At 39.3% G+C, this 18,697-nt stretch overlaps 2 long non-coding RNA genes across 4 annotated transcripts in view; one reads left to right on the top strand and one right to left on the bottom strand.

Annotated features, from left to right (window-relative positions):
• The window catches only part of LOC139361417 (uncharacterized), a 31,829-nt gene extending 25,561 nt beyond the window's left edge, over window positions 1-6,268 (top strand). Inside the window, exons 3-5 of one of the 2 annotated variants that reach the window (XR_011618994.1) lie at window positions 1,551-1,850; window positions 4,698-4,932; window positions 6,101-6,268. This is a non-coding gene — a long non-coding RNA (uncharacterized lncRNA). Of the gene's footprint in view, window positions 1-1,550; window positions 1,851-4,697; window positions 5,338-6,100 lie in introns of those variants that run through there. The other variant, XR_011618993.1, reaches the window with a different exon arrangement.
• Window positions 6,269-10,351: 4,083 nt separating this feature from the next.
• Window positions 10,352-18,697, bottom strand: part of LOC105465345 (uncharacterized) — a 38,533-nt gene continuing 30,187 nt past the window's right edge. The window contains exons 3-7 of one of the 2 annotated variants that reach the window (XR_011618995.1): window positions 16,414-16,509; window positions 14,202-14,272; window positions 13,811-13,901; window positions 11,112-11,175; window positions 10,352-10,485 (exon numbers count right to left, since the gene is read on the bottom strand). This is a non-coding gene — a long non-coding RNA (uncharacterized lncRNA). Of the gene's footprint in view, window positions 10,486-11,078; window positions 11,176-13,810; window positions 13,902-14,201; window positions 14,273-16,413; window positions 16,510-18,697 lie in introns of those variants that run through there. The other variant, XR_011618996.1, reaches the window with a different exon arrangement.

Genomic DNA, 18,697 nt, shown 5'->3' with positions numbered 1-18,697 from the left:
AGACACCATGCCTTAGGTAGATACCCAACTTCAGGTGGACATCAGACCCAAGGTGGACATCCATTCCCCAGATGGACATTCAGGCCCTAGGCACACATCAGGCCTTAAGTGGACACCCAGGCCCCAGGTTGATATCCAGCTCCCAGGTGATCACCAGGCCCCAGGTGGGCACCAGACCTTAGGTGAACAACAGGATGCAGTAGGTCATCAGGACACAGCTGGATACAAGTCCCCGGTGAATGCAAGGCCCTAGTGGGACATAGATCTAAGGCATACATCAGGTCCCAGGTGGACATACAGACCTGAGGTGGAATTCATCCTGAGGGGGACATTCGGCCCCAGGTGCACATAGGGCCCCAGGTGAATACCCAGTCCCTAGGTGGACATCAGCCCACAGGTCAACCACAGTCCCCAGGTTGATACCTGGTCTCCAGGAGGCTACCCAATCTGCAGGGTAACATTAGGCCCCTGTAGGATTCCAGGCCCCAAGTGGATTTCTAGGCCTATGGTGAACATCAGGTGCAGGTGTTCAAGAGGCCCTGGGTGGACATAACTGTGTACAGGTAAGGAGTTGACCTGTGGGGAGGGTGAACAGTCAGCAGCCCAGTGGGGTCCTGAGTAGGTCTTCTGGAAGGAGGAGACTGAGGGGATGGAAACTTAAAGAAGTAACCTCACTTCCTTGGCGACAGACCTAAGGGAACTTAGAATTTTGGTAAACAGGCCAAGTGGCTCACACCTGCAATCTCAGCACTTTGGGAGGCTGAGGTGGGCAGATCATGAGGTCAGGAGTTTGAGACCAGCCTGATCAAAATGGTAAAACCCCCATCTCTACTAAAAATACAAAAAAATTAAAAATTAGAAACAATCTAGCTGAGTGTGGTGGTGCGCGCCTCGTGCCTGTAATCTCAGCTACTCAGGAGACTGAGGCAGGAGAATTGATTGAACCCAGGAGGCGGAGGTTGCAGTGAGCTGAGATCATGCCACTGCACTCCAGCCTGGGCAACAGAATGAGACTCTATCTCAAAAAAAAAAAAAAAAAAAAGAATTCTGGTAACCAGGCACCCACATCCTAGAGTCAGCCCCGTAGCCTGTTCACTTGGTGGGAGATACTCAAGAGAGCAAGATGTTCTCGTGCTGCATCCCCACATCTCAAGGCTCCTGCTTCAGGAATGGTGGGAGTGAGAGCCTTTCTTTTCCAGTGATGCCCATGTATGCTCATCCCTCACTCCAGATGCCTCTGGCCATTTGGCAGAAGACCCCCAGGCCCCAGGTAGCACAGGACAGGAGTCACCAGGTAGACATCAGGCTCGCAGGTGCAATCATGTTGTGCTATAGCCTTGAACTGCTAGGCTCAAGTCATCCTCCTGCCTCAGCCTCCCAAGTAGCTGGGAGTACAGGTGCATGCCACCACGCCTAACTACAAATCCAGATTCTTATAGTGACAGCTGGTTGGATGGTTCTCTTCTAGAAATAGAAGCTCAAAGATTGCACGTGCATCTCCTGGAAATATTCCTTTTGTCTTTTTTTTTTTTTTTTTTTTTTTTTTTGAGATGGAATCTCACTCTGTTGCCCATGTTGGAGTGCAATGGCACAATCTTGGCTCACTCCAACCTCCACCTCCCAGGTTCAAGTGATTTTTCTGCCTCAACCTCCTGAGTAGCTGGGACTACAGGCGCTTGCCACCACGCCTGGCTAATTTTTGTATTTTTAGTAGAGACAGTATTTCACCATGTTGGTTAGGCTGGTCTCGAACTCCTGACTGCATGATCCACCCACCTCGGCCTCCCAAAGTGCTGGGATTACAGGCGCACCACCACGGCTGGCCTCCTGGAAACATTTCTAAAACCCAGGTGAATATGCCTCCTAAGTTTTCCAAGCTGACAAAAACTCTGGGATAAATATCAGATGGATTTGGGAAATTGCAAAAGTGTAGCACAAAGCTAGTATAGTTTATGCCTTATGAAAGACTGGCTCAAAGTAGTTTTTCCTTTTATTAAATATTTGTGTTATAGCCAGAAACAGCAAGTGGTCTTTGTGTGGTCAGGACTGGCTAAAAACATGTCTATTTAAAAAAGAAAATGAATGGCCATGAAATAGTAATTCTTTACATGTTAACAGTAGATTCTGCTCTTTCCCTGCCTGAAGGCAAACAAAAAGGCTAGAGATAACCCATCAGCTGCATTTGGAAACACACTGTAATAAAAAGACTGGGAGGACAGGTTCAATTAGGAAGTGGATCCGAGGTTTTAGTGAAGCCAGATGATGAGAAATACTAAGCCCTTTACCATTTATCTGGGGTCCACGAAGGTGAACTTTTTTACTTTAGTTGCATTTTCTCATCTTTAGAATGGGGAAAATAACATGAGATGACCAATTTTTCCATGAAGCTTAGATTACTAACTGCTGTATCAATTTTCCGAACTCATATATGACCCTTGCAAAGGATAATCTGTTGTAGCAAACTAATCTCAAGTATAATTTTGTGTTTTTAGTTTTTCTTCAGTCTGAAAATTTAGAAACGATCGTGAACCAGAGCATGTAAATTCCTCTTACTTAGTTTTGTTATCTTTTATTATAAAAATTTACTTTTTTAGAGATGGGGTCTTGTGATGTTGCCTAGGCTGGAGTGGAGTGGCATGATCATGGCTCACTGCAACCTCCACCTCCTGGGCTCAAATGATCCTCCCACCTCAGCCTCCCGAGTAGCTGGGACTATAGGTGCACACCACCTTGCCTGGCTAATTTTGATATTTTTTGTAAAGACAAGGTTTCACTATGTTGCTCAGGCTGGTCTCCAACTCTTGGGCTCAAGTGATCTGCCTGCCTCAGCCTCCTAAAGTGCTGGGATTAGAGGCATAAGCTACTGCACCCGGCCTAGACCAGTGTTTTAATAACCTGCACTTAATAGCTTCAAGTTTTCCCCTGAATTTTATTAAGTTCCATTTGCCTGAACTGCTAGAGAAACACTGCAATATCAATTATTGTTGGAACTAAATACACGTGTATGTATGTATGTATGTAACGAAAGGCAAAATTTGCACTTGGGTTTGGAGCTCAGAAAACTTCTCAGGTCAAAGGCCATGAAAATACAAATACATGCTAATTAATTTTTTTAAAAGGTATTGAAAAAAGTCTAATTCTGAAATTTAAATTAATCCCCCAAATTTGAGAACCTAGAACAAAGTTCATTCCAAGAGGTACCCTCTTAACCACATGTTAATAATGAAACTGTAGTCATGCAATAAAAGAGAAAAATTAAAGTGATGAGAAAAATATGGCATTCTTTGATGTTGAGTCTAGGGCACATGGGTTCTAAAACTGAACTGGAAAGGCATCTGCTCTCAAGACATTGTAAACAATGCCAAGTGCTAAATATTTAAAAGGTAATTAGGATACCTAAACTTAGGCTTGGAAACATTTTTAAAGCTTAAACACCTAAGTAAAGAATAATAACTGTTTTAAAATAACCACTTAGATAGAAAGTATGAGTGAAAAAAAAAATCCCATGAGATTTAGGCCAGAAATTAGTTACCCCACAATATAAGATTTTAGTTAGCTTTGGAAGGAAGCTTTCCTGATATATTCATGCACTTTGCATGAACAACTTTTTTGTCTCTTAACACACAATTCACAACAGTTTAGGGTCTCCTATAGGAAACACACAATTTCTTTTTCTTTTTCTTTCTTTTTTTTTTTTTTACACACAGTCTTGCTCTGTCGCAGGCTGCAGTGCAGGGGTGCGATCTTGGATCACTGCAACCTTCGCCTGCCTGGTTCAAATGATTCCCCTGCCTCAGCCTCCTAACTAGCTGGGGTTACAGGCATGTGTCACCACACCCAGCTATTTTTTATTTTTTTAGTAGAGACAGGGTTTCATCATGTTGGCCAGGATGGTCTAGATCTCCTGACTTCATGATCCACCTGCCTTGGCCTCCCAAAGTGCTGGGTTTACAGGCATGAGCCACCACACCTGGCCTTTTCTTTTCTTGAGACTAAGTTTCACGCTGTCACCCAGTCTGTTGCCCAGGCTGGAGTGCAGTGGTGTGATCTGCTCACTGCAACCTCTGCTTCCCGGGTTCAAGCGATTCTTCTTCCTCAGCCTCCTGAATAGCTGGGACTATAGGCACAAGCTACCATGCCCGACTAAGTTTTGTATTTTTAGTAGAGATGAGGTTTCACCATATTGGTCAAGCTGGTCTCAAATTCTTGACCTCATGATATACCCACTTTGACCTCCCAAAGTGCTGGGGTTATAGGCGTGAACCACCATGCCTGGCCCTTCTTTCTTCTTTCCTTCTTTTCTTTTCTTTTCTTTTCCTTCCTTCCTTTCTTTCTTTCTTTAAAGAATTCTGCTATTTCAAGAATTCTGAAATAGCTACCTTTAAAGAATTCAAGAATTCTGAAATAGCTACCTTTAAAGAATTCAAGAATTCTGAAATAGCTACCTTTAAAGAATTCAAGAATTCTGCTATTTCAAGAATTCTGAAATAGCTACCTTTAAAGAATTCAAGAATTCTTTAAAGAGCTACCTTTAAAGAATTCTGCTATTTACAATAAAAGTGAGATCTCCCTCCTCCATCCTGTGTTGCACAACTTGGGATTGCACCCTTGTTCCTGGCACCTTTGCATTGCAGGAGCCTGCCTTTGACTTTCTTTCCTCTCTGCACATCTTCTATTCTTGCTGCTTCTCTTTACAGAAAGTGCTGAGCTTCTTGGCGAGTGTCCCTCCCAACAGATGAATATTCAGCAGAGAATGGAGAGATTTCTACTGGAAGAATCAGGATGTGGCTGTTTATAAAGTTATTGCATTTTTTTTTGAAGAGTGGCTGCAATTAGTTTTGGTGTTAGGCAGCAAAAACCCCAAAATGTTCTTTTTGATTTCACATTGCTTGCATAATACAGATACCCATTTACTGGAAGAAATCTTTGTGGGTAAGTGTATGAGTGTGTATGCATAAGTGTGTGTGTGTGTGTGTGTGAGACTCCACATATATTTCTGGAGTGCCTTCTATGTTCCAGGCATGGTGTTAGTCAACATATGTAATTGAGAGTAAAACAGTCATGATCTCTGCTCTTAACCAATTTACAATCTAGGATAAAAGAGACTTTCCATGTTCAAATCCACAATGACATTAATTGCAATATGATCATTGTTGTGTTTGAAGAATAGCTAAGAAAAGCACAAAGAACTTACAAGATGGCTTAACAGAAGAACTTCATCTAGCTTACAAGTATGGATAGCCCCTTTCTAAGAAAGCGGTATGAGTAAGGATGAATAGGAATAGGCCAGATAAAATACTAAGCCAGGAGTTGGAGGTGGACATGGGGGAGGGAGGTGACATAGTACTGACAGAGAGGTGTAGAGAGCTGAGGAGGCTGATGAATGTAGAGAAAGTAGAAGTGTCACTGGATTGCAGTTATTGATAGGTAGAAATGTTGTATGAGGGGATGAAAACAAGGCCATTGGAAAGGGAAGCTGAAGGTGGTGGTGGTGGTGTTTGTGAAGGTATCCATATTATTGCAGAATTATCTGAAGTGCAGTTTCCAATGTTGACCAAATTCATGGTATGACTGTGGAAGTTGGTGCTTGGGGTGAATGATGACAACTATCAGTGGGTATCAGAGTAAGGAACTGCTGGTCAAGGTTTGATGGTGCATCCAAGTGATGTTAAATCTGCTTAGCATGATGGTAAGGTTGGGTGAAAAGAAGACGATCAGTTGGGTGCTAAATTCTTTAAGGAGTGATCAAATGATTAAGCAAAGGCTGTAGGGAGAAGAGGCTCTTATTGTCAACTACTCAAAGGAGCAGCTTACAAAAGAGAGTGCAGTTATTTGTCTGCAAGTGGCATTGGGTAGTCAGGAGGACACTGCCTTGGTTCTGATACCGGGATATTTTGAGTTTGATGGAAAACATCTCCCAGCCCCTGCTTGAGAGGAGAAGCAGTATCCTTAGGTGACAGTGGGTTTCAGTGAAGTCAAGAAAGTGTGTGGTGTGTGTGTGTGCGCGATAACTTTGAGATAATTATGGGTTAGAAACATGTGGATTAAGGTAAGAAGAGACTACCCTCAGATATTCATCCAAACTTTGAATTTCTTCTAGAAACCTCCTCTCAAGTCATAGTCAAGTGACTGTGATTGATTGATCCAGCAATTGCAAAATCACTCTCTTCTAATGCATACCATTTAAGTTAATTTAAAATGTAAGTTTTATTTTCTTTTTGGATGGGGTATTGACTGCATCCTGAAAACATAGCTGGTGTTTTTATTACCTTAGTGTAAGCTGTGTAGTCAAAAGAATAGTGGGAATGGTCACTGTGTGCGGATATTGTTGTTCCTGAGGTAAATTCTGTCCTAGCTACTAACCAAAGGATCTTTCAGAAATGTGCTCTCAAACCACTGCCCATTGGATAGCAAACGCAGTATCTATTTTAGAGAAAATGATTACATCAGTTAAAATGGTTAAATTGTCTTAACATGACAGGATCTTATCTTTTCATGAAAACATTTTTTATTAACTTTTTTTTTAAAGGAGGACAACTGCTCTTCAGATTTTTCCCATGAGAACTGGAGATTAAACTTTGATTTTTCTCCTTTTATCCTCCCCAACAGAAGCTGCATATTTTGAGGATAACCACTTGGTTTAAAGCAAAATAGCCTTAAATAAACATACATACCTTAAAATGAATGAACATTTCTGGTATAGTCTTAGATTTCACAGTGTCATACTGACTGGGTTGAGAAAGCCACCAGAATTTCATAGCTCAAAGTTCAGGTTTTATACAAGATTTATATGTCCTGTAGAATATTTTGTTTGCTGCAGTTTGAAATGATAGTATCTTCTTCTCTAGGAAACTAATGTTTAACAGGTAAGTGCAACGGGATTGCTAACAGGAGATGGAGGAAAAAATGTCACTATTTTGAATGGGGTTTGTGTTTACCAGTACACAAAATGTATGCTTGTATTATCGATTATGTGAAAATATCTACAATTGTTAGAAAGATAAAATCCATGTTTGACAAGATTGATTAATTTTTTCCATATCTCTCTTTGTGCACTGTGGTTTTAAAATTTCCTTTTCATTTTGAATGGTGTTTTCTGTTTAGAAAGCTTATTTGAAAAAATTAAACAAAAATTACATACATTTATTGTGTACAATGTAATATTTTAAAATATGCATACATTTGGAATGGCTAAATGTAGCTAATTATCATATGCATACTTACGATTTTTGTGGTGAGGACACTTAAAATCTACTCTTTTAGAAATTTTCCAGAATACAATACTGTCCAATGTTATTAACTGTAGTCACCATATTGCACAATAGATCTCTTGGACTTACTACTCCTGTCCAGTTGAAATTTTGCATACTTTGACAGACATCTCTCCAATCTCCACCTTTCTTCCCACCAGTCCCTTGTAACCACCATTCTACTTTCTGCTTCTGTGAGTTCAACTTCTTTAGATTCCACATGTGATCTTTGTCTTTCTGTGCTTGGCTTATTTCACTTAACATAATGTCCTCCAGGTTCAGCCATGTTTCACATATGACAGGGTTTCTTCTTTAAGGCTGAATAGTATTCCATTGTGCGTATATATCACATTTCCTTTATCCATCCCTCCATTGTTGGACATTTAGGCTGATTTCATCTCTTGGCTATTATGAATAATGCTGCAATTAACATGAGAGTGCAGATACCTCTTTGACACATGGATTTCATTTCCATTGGATATATGTGGTATGCTCAGAGGTGTGATTGGTGGATCATATGGTAGTTCTTTTCAAATTTTTTTGAAGAATCTCCATATGGATTTCCATAATGGATGTACCAATTTACATTCCCATGTGCATTGTTTTCTGACGTTGATAAAGCAGTAGATCTATTCGTTTCACAAACCTTTATTGCATGCTGACTATGCATCAGCATAATGCGAGATGCAGTTGATACAAATAAAAGGCACAGCCTTACTCGGAAGCAGATATGATAACTATTGATTAAACAAAGATGGCAGAAGTGGGCAACTGACCACATGTGAGAAGAGTGACAAGGAGAGTGGAATCTAGGATGATGTATATTTTGGCTTGGGCTGTTGAGCTAATGAGGAATGTATACTTTTTGAAATGCAGTATACTGTCACCTTATTTCTAAGTAGGGTCAAGTTTGAAGCCAAATAAAACTTTCCAATATTTGTTCTTCTAGCACATTAATAAAATGTACTTTGTGATTATGAGCAGCTGATTTGAAGATTGATTAATTTCTACTCCTGTTACCTTGATAAATAAGAAATAAATTTCATGGACAAGAACTCATCATTTGAAATAGATGGTAACAGTTGGATTGTCATTGATTACATGAGGTGATTTACAAGGAGGTCCAGCACATGCATGTAGTGTGCTATTCCTTGCTATGTCTGTTTTCTGTTAATTAATACAAATGTTGTTGTGTAGATTTTGGTATTTTGACTCAAATTGAGAAAATGTATACACTTTTATATACACGTATTAGTGTAAAACTTGGACCTGGAAAAGCAGAGGTTTCTAATAAATTAGCTAACATTTTCTTTGAAGAATTCAAGGTACCTTGAAGTACTTTCCTAATGATTGAATTGTTATTGTTAGAGGTCAATTTTCCACAGACTTTTTGTATTTCTGCATCTCTTGTGAGTGAGCAAGTAACTGCCCTTTATTCTGAACGATCTTTTCAGGGATATTTGTATTGTGAACAGTCTTGGAACATAGAGACAGTGTCTCTGTCTGGAGCAAAGGCCAGGCATGCTCACTGCCCATTATAAAGGATTCGGCTTCCCTGAAGTCAAGATTCCTCTTCTATAGCACAATCACGGAAGGTACCATCTGGTTCTCTTTGTATCACCTTGCAAAAATGGAGGCCTGGTTAACTGGTACAAAAAAATGCTAATACTTTGGCTACTGCTATTGTCATGAGCACTAAACTGTTATTTTTCTGTGACCCAGGAGTTTTGTGTCTTCTACCAGCATTCATGAAACTTTTATCTGGCTAACTGGTTAGTTTGTGAGAAGGGTGAACTCTCAGACCCTTCGCAGTTTTTTGTTTGTTTGTTCGTTTTGTTTTTTGAGATGGAGTATCGCTCTGTCGCCCAGGCTGGAGTGCAGCGGTGTGATCTCAGCTCACTGCAGCCTCTGCCTCCTGGGTTCAAGCGATTCTCCTGCCTCCTCAGCCTCCCAAGTAGCTGGGACTACAGGTGTGTGCGACCACGCCCGGTTAATTTTTTGTATTTTTAGTAGAGACAGAGTTTCACCGTGTTAGCCAGGATGGTCTCGATCTCCTGACCTCGTGATCCACCTGCCTCGGCCTCCCAAAGTGCTGGGATTACAGGCGTGAGCCATGGCGCCTGGCCTCCTTCACAGTTTTTGATGGTTAATGCACTTCAATGTCTTATCTTCCAGTCTGCAGACTTTATCCTACCATAAAATATGAAACATTCCAACTTTTCCAGCACTGAGAGGATGGAACTCTAAGTTGTAGATTGACATGGTTTGGCTGTGTCCCCACTGAAATCTCAACTTGAATTGTGTTTTCTAGAATTCCCAAGTGTTGTAGGAGGGACCTACCGGGAGGTAATTGAATCATGGGGACCGGTCTTTCCTGTGCTATTCTTGTGATAGTGAATACATCTCACGAGATCTGATGAGTTTATCAGGGGTTTCTGCTTTTGTTTCTTCCTCATTTTTCTCTTGCTGCCGCCATGTAAGAAGTGCCTTTCGCCTCCTGCCATGATTCTGAAGCCTCCCCAGCCATGTGGAACTGTTTGTCCAATTAAACCTCTTTTTCTTCCCAGTCTTGGATATGTCTTTATCAGCAGTGTGAAAACAGACTGATACATAAATGAAACAACAAAAAGTCAAAAACTGTTACATCTGCTTTTCCTTGTGATTGCAAATGGATATGGTGCCTGTGATACCTCACATTTATTACATATCACGATTTTTGAAACCTCTCACTGAAAAATATTGGAGTGTAAGTGTACATTTAAAGCAATGACTTTTGTGAAATGTGAATATTTACTATCACTCATAGTTCATTTATTTTCAGTGCACTTAACTTTTATCTAGGGATCATAAACAAGTGTTTTGCTTTCTTATTGTAATCAAGTTTATTGAGGTGTAATTTATGTGTAATAGATTGCATCCAGTGTACACTTTGATGAATATTGACTGTTTAATATGCCTGTAAGATCACCATCACCATCAAGATACAAAACACTTCCATCACCCCAAAGGCTTACATGTACCCTTTGACTAAATGAATTTCGATAATGTGTATAAGCCCTTGATATTGAGCAATTTGGGAATAATTTCTGCTGAGGAGTTTTTGCTAGTTTCATTATTTTATTTACTTTTTAAATTATCATAAGCATTAATATCTTATTTTTTTCCTTGGTTATTTGCTTTGATTACTGTTTTCCCGTTAAGGGTCCTCTGTTTGGTCTTTCCTTCTCTTTCATATCTGTTGGAGCAGAAAGACCAAATAATGTTTTCGTGAGCTCACATAAATGAGATAAATAGAATACATTTGAAAAAACATCAAGACTAAGTTGCCTCGAAGGGAAAAAAAAGTCACACCAAAAAGAAGGTGGGAATTAGTGTACTTGAGTATGGAAATTGATTAAGCAATAAAAATAGGACAATTACTTTTGTAATTCAGTTATGAATTATGCTTAAAATGTGTACTTTATTCACTTTAATTATGACATTTGATTTTAGAGTTTTTCCTTCTCTCAATTATCGATACATTTTCTAGGGAAGTCTTTCTCAAATATTTGTTTTCGTCTGACATTTTATAATCATGGCTCTTAAAATCGAAGGATGGATTTTGAACAGTCAATTTCTCTCAGCAGTGTAAAATGAGTCACATGGGTCACATTTGTCTTGAGTCCCTTCAAAGACTGGAATGTGAGTAGAAATTGCAGAGCAACTTTCCCACGGCACTAATTGCATGTGAAGGACAAGACACTTCCATATTGTAATACCAAATATAAAATAGTGCAAAAAAAAAAAAGTCTCTGGTTAGAACTGTTCCATTTGTCACATGCCTTCTCATTTATAAAACAAGAATTTTCTCTCTTCTCTCACCCGGTTGGAGGATCAGCTTTATTTTTCAAAATTTGGATGGAAATCAGTCTTCAGTCTGCTCTATCTGAAAAGAGAAAAATGCTTGCAACAGTTTGAAACACTATAAATTGGAATACTTGATGTCAGTTATCTAGGATTTTTCTATCACTCCTCTTCCAACCTCCCACTTCTCACTGATGAGGGTTTCTTACTTTGGGGGGAAGAATACATAGCAACTGTCAAAATGTAAAATAAAGCGAGTTCATCTGATTAGTCTGCAATCTCTCTCTTTTCATTTGCATCTGGAAATTCTCAAGTAGACACATGGAAACTTGCAGCATGCATGCTTTCTCCCTGTGTGTCTGCATATTCCATGCCATTTTCCAGCCACGCTTGTCTTTTATTAGGAATTAGATGGTCTGAATGAGAATAATTTAAAACATTTTAAAAAAACTTTATTTTTTTAGGAAGAGTTTTAGGTTCACAGCAAAATTGAGATAAAAAAACAGAGATTTCCCATATATCCCTCCTGTCCCCCTCACCTGGCCTCCCCTATTATCAACACCTCTGACCAGAGTGGTACCCTTGTTGCAATCCATGAGCCTATACTGACACATGATTATCACCCAAAGCCCAGAGTTTACTTTAGGGTTCCCTTGGAACCTAAATATATATCCTAGGGGTTTAGATAAATATGTAATGACATGTAGACAGAAAAATAAAAATTTGATGTCAACATCTCACCTTTCCTGTTCAGTTTTAAACATGAAGCAACTGTTGTGCCTTTTCCAAAAATAGTCTGCCACAAGGAGCAATAAGTAATCAGAATTTAAGGGGGAGGAAAATGGAAAACTCAAGAGGCCTGCTTTACATGAACACACACGTATTTTATAACTTCTCTTATACCTTAGAACATTATTCCACTGGATTCTGGATTTCTAGATATCACATGAAAGTTCAACTGTAATTAGGAAGTACTTAGCTTAGGGTGAGGCAGGGTAGCTTGGGCTCTGTTTGATAGAATTGAATTGGGTCAACTTGCGATGCATCGAACACTCAGAGCAAGTATTTTTTTGGGAATCATCCACCTGAACAGGGAAATTTTCTAATTTGCACTAAAGTGCAGTACATGCTCTCAGAACATGAGGAATTGAAGACAATCACACTTCCCCTCTTTTGTAGCAAAAGGATTTTTTTACACCGGAGATCTCTGTTGAATTACGCCTAGTCAGTATTATCCATGCAGGTTATAAGTATGAGATGTTTTGATCCAAGAAAAAAAGCATTTTTTGCCTTTTTCTTGTTTTTGTTTTCTTGCTTATTTTTACTTGCTTGTTTTCACTACTGTATCAGTCCAAGGAATCACTGGCCAAAAAGGAGGACAAAGTTATAATTAGGAAATAAAGGAGGCTGGCGGGAACTGGAAAGACGTGAATAAGTGGTTCATTAAACTGAGAAAACTGAGAAAGCAAAGCTCAGGGAAAGCGAAGCTCACTACTGAGAAAGCAAAGTTCACTACTGAGAAATTGTAGTGGGGGTGGGAATGAGGTTGAAAGAGATGCAACTGTATTGTAGACAAGAGAAAGGCCACTTCAGGCACTAACTCATAAAGGCAGTGCATCTGCCCTGGTTTTCCTTTCACGAACAGCTAAAATACTAGGTGGCACTGACATGGTGAAAGCACATAATAGGATGAGGAGGTTGGTTTTGAAATTTGGACTAGGTCAAGATTTCTGGCTCATAAAAGTTAGTTGATCATGGAGCAGTCAACGTTCACAATGGGTCTCAGCAGCTAAGTCAGGCAACGGGGAAGACATTCTTTACTTCTCTTGGGTAAATATGTAGAGGTGCATTGGCTCGCTTATACGGTTGGCATTTGTTTAAATTTTTCATAAACTTCCAATTGTTATTTAAAGTGCTGGCATAATTTGACACTCCTACCAGCAGTGTGTAAGACCTCAAGTTGCTCCATACACTTAATAATACTTGGCATAATCAGTCTTTGATATTTTAAACGTTCTAATAAGTATATAGTGGTATTTTACTGACATTTGTTTCTCTCTCACTATTTCCTCTTGCCTTTTTTTTTTTTTTTTTTTTTTTTTGTGAGACGGAGTCTTGCTCTGTCGCCCAGGCTGGAATGCAATGGCATGATCTCGGCTCACTGCAACCTCCGCCTCCCAGGTTCAAGTAATTCTCCTGCCTCAGCCCCCCGAGGAACTGGGATTACAGGCCACCACGGCGGGCTAATTTTTTTGTATTTTTAGTAGAGACGGCGTTTCACCGTGTTAGCCAGGATGGTCTCAATCTCCTGAACTCCTGATCCACCTGCCTCGGGTTCCCAAAGACCTGGGATTATAGAAGTGACCACCGTGCCTAGACTTTCCTCTGTCTTTCTTTCTTTCTTTTTCTTTTTCCAGCACTGGCACAACATGCACAGACTTCGAGGGCACAGGAGGACAAATGCTTAGGGTTCCATTCATATGAAATGCCCAGCACTGGCAAACCCATACAGACGGAAAGCAGCTCAGAGGTTTCCAGGGGCTCGGGGGAGGAGGGCACGTGAGGAGCGAGTGCACCGCATTTTCACGGGGTCTTCTTTTGGAGCGATGGAAGTGTTTTGGAACTAGAGAGCTGTGATGATTGCAAAACATCGTGAGCAGAATGCCACTTAATTTGTACGCTTTAAGAAGAGCAGTTTTAACTTACGTGAATTTTACCTCAATAAAAAGGGGTGAATCCCCCACCAGGGACAAGCAGAAACAGCAGCCCACGCAGAGACACGACAGAGAGGCCAGGCTCTGGATCTGCCTACCGGGAGGGAGAAGGACACCCATGCCCCTGGGGCTGCTGTGAGGGAGGAGCGCTCAGCACAGGGCCCAGAAACGGGGCAAGTGAAATATTTGCTGCATTCATTACCATCGCCAGACCAGCAGGGCGGCCCATGCAGCTCAGGCTAGCAGCCCTGTCAAGGGAGGCCCTGGGACGACCCAGGCCACGCCTGTGGCCACAGCTCCTGCAGTGGCCAAGAGCAAAGCCAGAGTGGGGAGTCAGGTGGGTTCAGCCCTCCCTCCCTGGCTAGCTCATGTCTCCTCCCTGGGCCTCGCCTACCTCTGGGAAGGGGATAGAGACCAGTCCTCTAGGAAGCTTCCAGCACCAGAACCTTTCTGCACCTGGAGTCTCTGGGGAAGAAAATCAATCAATCAACCTATGGATCTACCCACAGGACCAGTGGAGAGGGAGGCAGGATGGTGCATTGGGTAAGCCGTGGTGATTAAGCTGACAGATAGGGATTCAAATCCCAGCTCCTCCACCTCCCAGCCCCCCACCCTCAGGCCCCAGCTGCCCTAGCCAGCCCTTCCGTGCCTCAGTTTACCCACCTGTAAAAGTCAGGTAATAATCGCCACTACCCCGTAGGGTGTTGTGATGATGGAATGAGTAGTCTCACTCTGTCGCCCAGGCTGGAGTGCAGTGGCGCAATCTCGGCTCACTGCAAGCTCCGCCTCCCAGGTTCACGCCATTCTCCTGCCTCAGCCTCCCGAGTAACTGGGACTACAGGCGCCCGCCACCTCGCCCGGCTAGTTTTTTTGTATTTTTTTTTTAGTAGGGACGGGGTTTCACCGTGTTAGCCAGGATGGTCTCTATCTCCTGACCTCGTGATCCACCAGTCTCGGCCTCCCAAAGTGCTGGGATTACAGGCTTGAGCCACCGCGCCCGGCCGCCCTCTGTCTTTCTTACTTGATTTTGTCTTTTGTTGATTTTCTATTTAATTTGATTATTTTCTTTCATTTGATTATTTTGGTTTTCTTTTGCTTTAAGTGTCTTTCTAATTTCTTAGTTTGCTTTTCTAGCTTAAGGTGGGAGCCGAGGTGGAAGCTGACTCAGATCTTTCTTCTTTTCTAATATAGAGTTCAGTGCTATAAACCTCCCACTAACTACTGAGTTACCTGCAAAGTACAAATTTTCATATGTCGTACTTTCATTTTGATCTACATTCAAATGCTTTCAAAAAATTTCACTTTTGAATTCACCTTTGACCCACTGATTATAAGAAGAGTGTTAGTTTCCAAATATTTGGGAATTATTAATACTTTGTTAATGATTTCTATTTTAATTGCATTGTCATCAGAAATATAATTTCAATGGCTTAAATCTTTTCAGATTTATTGAGAAAGTTTTGATAACTCAGAGTATGATCTATCTTGGTAAATGTTTTATGTACACTTGGGAAAGTTGTAAATCCTGATGCTCTTCTTGTTTGGAATATTCTATAAATACAAAAAATTGGTCTAGTTGGTTGATAGGTTATTCAAGTCTTCTTTATCCTTTTTGATTTTCTATCTCTATTTATACTATTTGGCATGAGAGAGAAGTATTAAAATCTCTAATTATAACTAAAGATTTGTCTACAACAGAATTTTTGCTTGCAGTTCTATCAGATTTTGCTTCAAGTATTTAAAAACTTTCCCTAAGTACATAAATGGAAAGAACTGTTATATCATCTTGATTAACTAACTTTGTTGCCATTGTAAGATTATCCTTTTTACCCCTATTAAGAGACTTTGCTCTTAAGTCTGTTTACTTTATCTGATAATAACATAGTCCCTCTAGCTTTCTTTTTGATCAGCGTTTGCATGATATATCTTTTTACAACCTTTTACTTGTAGTGGTGTTTTTATACTTAAAAAACATCTTTTGAAAAGCAGTGTATATAAGTCTTGTTATTTTTATCCAATCTGATAATCTCTGCATTCCAACTAAAAGTTTTAGACCACATAAATTTAACACTATTATTGATAAGATTGAGTTTAAATCTACCTTCAAGCTATTTGCTTTTTATTTATACTATCTGCGTGCAATTATTTTTTTTCTCTTTTTTCATTCTTCTTTGGTATTGAGTACATTACTCAATTTTTCCCTTTTTTGTTGACTGATTAGTTGCTATTTTTGATGTTTTATTTTAATGGATACTTTAAGGTTTTTAGTACACATTTTTAACTCTTTACCGTCTACTTTCAAGTAGTGTTATGTTTTTCCCATAGAGTGTGAGAACTTTAAAATAATGTATAGCTGACCATTGAATAATGTAGGATTTAGGGATGCTGACCGCCTGTGTAGCTGAAACCAAATATAACTTTTGACTTCCCCCAAATTTAACTGCTAATAGCCTACTACTCACCAGAAGCCTTATAGATAATATAAACTGTTGATTAACACTTATTCTATATGTTATATGTGTTAGATACAATATGCTTAAAATAAAACAAGCTAGAGAAAAGGTAATGTTATTAGGAAAATTATAAGGAAGATAAAATATATTTACTCTTTATTAAGTGGGAATGGATCATGATAGAAGTCTTCATCTTTGTCCTCTTCATGTTTAGTAGGTTGAGTAAAAGGAGGGGTTAGTCATGCTGTCCTAGGGGTAGCAAACGTGGGAGAAAATCCACGTATAAGTAGACCCACAGAGTTTAAACCCTTGTTGTTCAAGGGTCAACTGTGCTTCTACTCCCCACCCACCAGACCTTTATGCTATTGTCATGTATTTTGTTTCTATACATGTTTAAAACAACACTTAAAGTATTATTATGTTTATTTTAAATGGTTTCTTATTTTTAAAATAAGATTTTAGTAATAAAAGTCACTACATTTATCTACGTAGTTACACTTTCTGTGTTTTTTCATTCCTTTAGGTAGATCCAGGTTTCAACATAGTTTCATTTTCTTCTGCTTGAAGTACTTCTTTTTTTTTAACATTTGTTTATGCCACAAGACAGCTGATGATTATTAGTCTTCGTATGTCTGAGAAACTATTTTACTTAAATATTTGAATGATATTTTTGCTAGGAATAGAATTCTATGTTGACAGTTTCTTTTTTGTCCTTTCAGTACTTTTAAAGACATTACTCTACTGTCTTCTAAGCTAGCTTTCCTAAGAGAAATCTAGAGCTATTACCTTTGATCTTCTGGACATAACATGTCTTTTTTCCCTGAGGTGCTTAAAGTTTTTCTCTTAAACATATATATGGTCACATTCTTCAGAGTACATGATGTTATGTTCATTTTTCCTCAGTCTTTTTTTTTTTCCTCTGGCTCTTATTTTGGATATATTTATTGCTATATTTTTAAGTTTACTAGTCTTTTATTCTCCAATATCTAATCTTGTGTTAATCACATTGCATCTTTTTCATCTCAGGGATTGTAATTTGTAATTTTTGACTTAGATCTGAACCTTTCTTATGACTTTTATGTCTCTCCTGAATAAGTTCAAGATGACTTTTAGATTTTTGAAAGTATGAAATACAGTCATAATAAATGTTTTAATGTTCTTGTCTATGAATTCAATTATGATAATCATTTGAGTTTGTTTCAGTTTCTTGATTTACTAGTATGAGTTGTATCTTCTTGATTTTTTGCATGGCTGTAATTTCAGACATGAATTTTACCTTGTTTGATATTGGATGTTTTTATATTTCTTTAAATAATTTTGAGGGGCATATGTGTGTGTGGGTGAGAGAGAGAGAGAGAGAGAAAGAAACAGATTCACTATATAGAAACCATTGAGTCCTTCATGTCTGGTTTTAAGTTTGTTAGGCAAGACAAGAAATGCATTTATCTGGGTTTAATATATTTTTCTAGCTGGTGAGGCAAGACCTTTCTACTCTACACAACGTCCCCTGAAATAAGATGGTTTGGGTCTGAATAATGATTACAGATGCTGTTTTGGCACTGTGTGGTTTCTGGGCATTTTTTCTTCTAATCCTTTTGGATGGTTGTTCTCCCAGTCTTTGAGTATTTTCTCCCATGCACGTACTGAGCAGTACTTAGTTGAATTCTCTAGGAGATGTTTTTTGCAGTATATGAAATTCTTTCTCTGTGCAGCTCTCATTTTCCAGTGCTTCCGTCTGTCTACTTTAATCTCCTTAGCTTCCCCAGACTTTGGCTCTATTTTTTCAACCCAGGGAGGCTGTGGACTCTGTGTGAGTTTTCCCATCCTGCACTGCTCCTGAAAACTTTTTCAGGCAATTAGCTGCGGTAAGTGTAAAATTTAACTGCTTTCTTTCTGTCTTACTGTCCTTCATTGACTGATGCCTAATGCCTTAAGTGTCATTATTTAATATATTTTGTTTAGTTTTTCTGTCCCTTCTTTGTCTTGTTTTTTAAAATCTTTGTTTTTATAGAATTTGAGTTTTGTCTAAAACACAAAGTGTGATTCCTAAAATCTTCTCAGTTGTTTAACAAACCATGTAAAAATTATGCATTTTTAGCATTTTAAATGTGATGTTCTGTCTTTTGTATTGATAAGTATTTTCATAAGCTCATCTTTTTCCCTTATGTATTCACTCCTAAAAAATGTCTAGTAAAGACTGGTGTCTCCACATGTATGTACCCAATGTATTTTCTTTTTATTTTATTATGGCACACCTGATTGTTGTTATAATTATAATCCTGGACACAGAATGATAGAATCAAAAGCACAGGGTATCTCAATCAGGTGTTTCTCTGCACAGTGGTTTTCTCTATCTTAGGTGAGGCCACTTTACTAAGGCAAGGGTATCTATTTGACACTACCTTTGTGCCAGGGATATCTTACAAATAAGCCCAGA

The sequence above is a fragment of the Macaca nemestrina genome, unplaced genomic scaffold (assembly GCF_043159975.1).
Source record: "Macaca nemestrina isolate mMacNem1 unplaced genomic scaffold, mMacNem.hap1 Scaffold_48, whole genome shotgun sequence".
Taxonomy (NCBI): Eukaryota; Metazoa; Chordata; class Mammalia; order Primates; family Cercopithecidae; genus Macaca; species Macaca nemestrina.
This window is presented reverse-complemented; position numbering and strand designations above follow the sequence as displayed.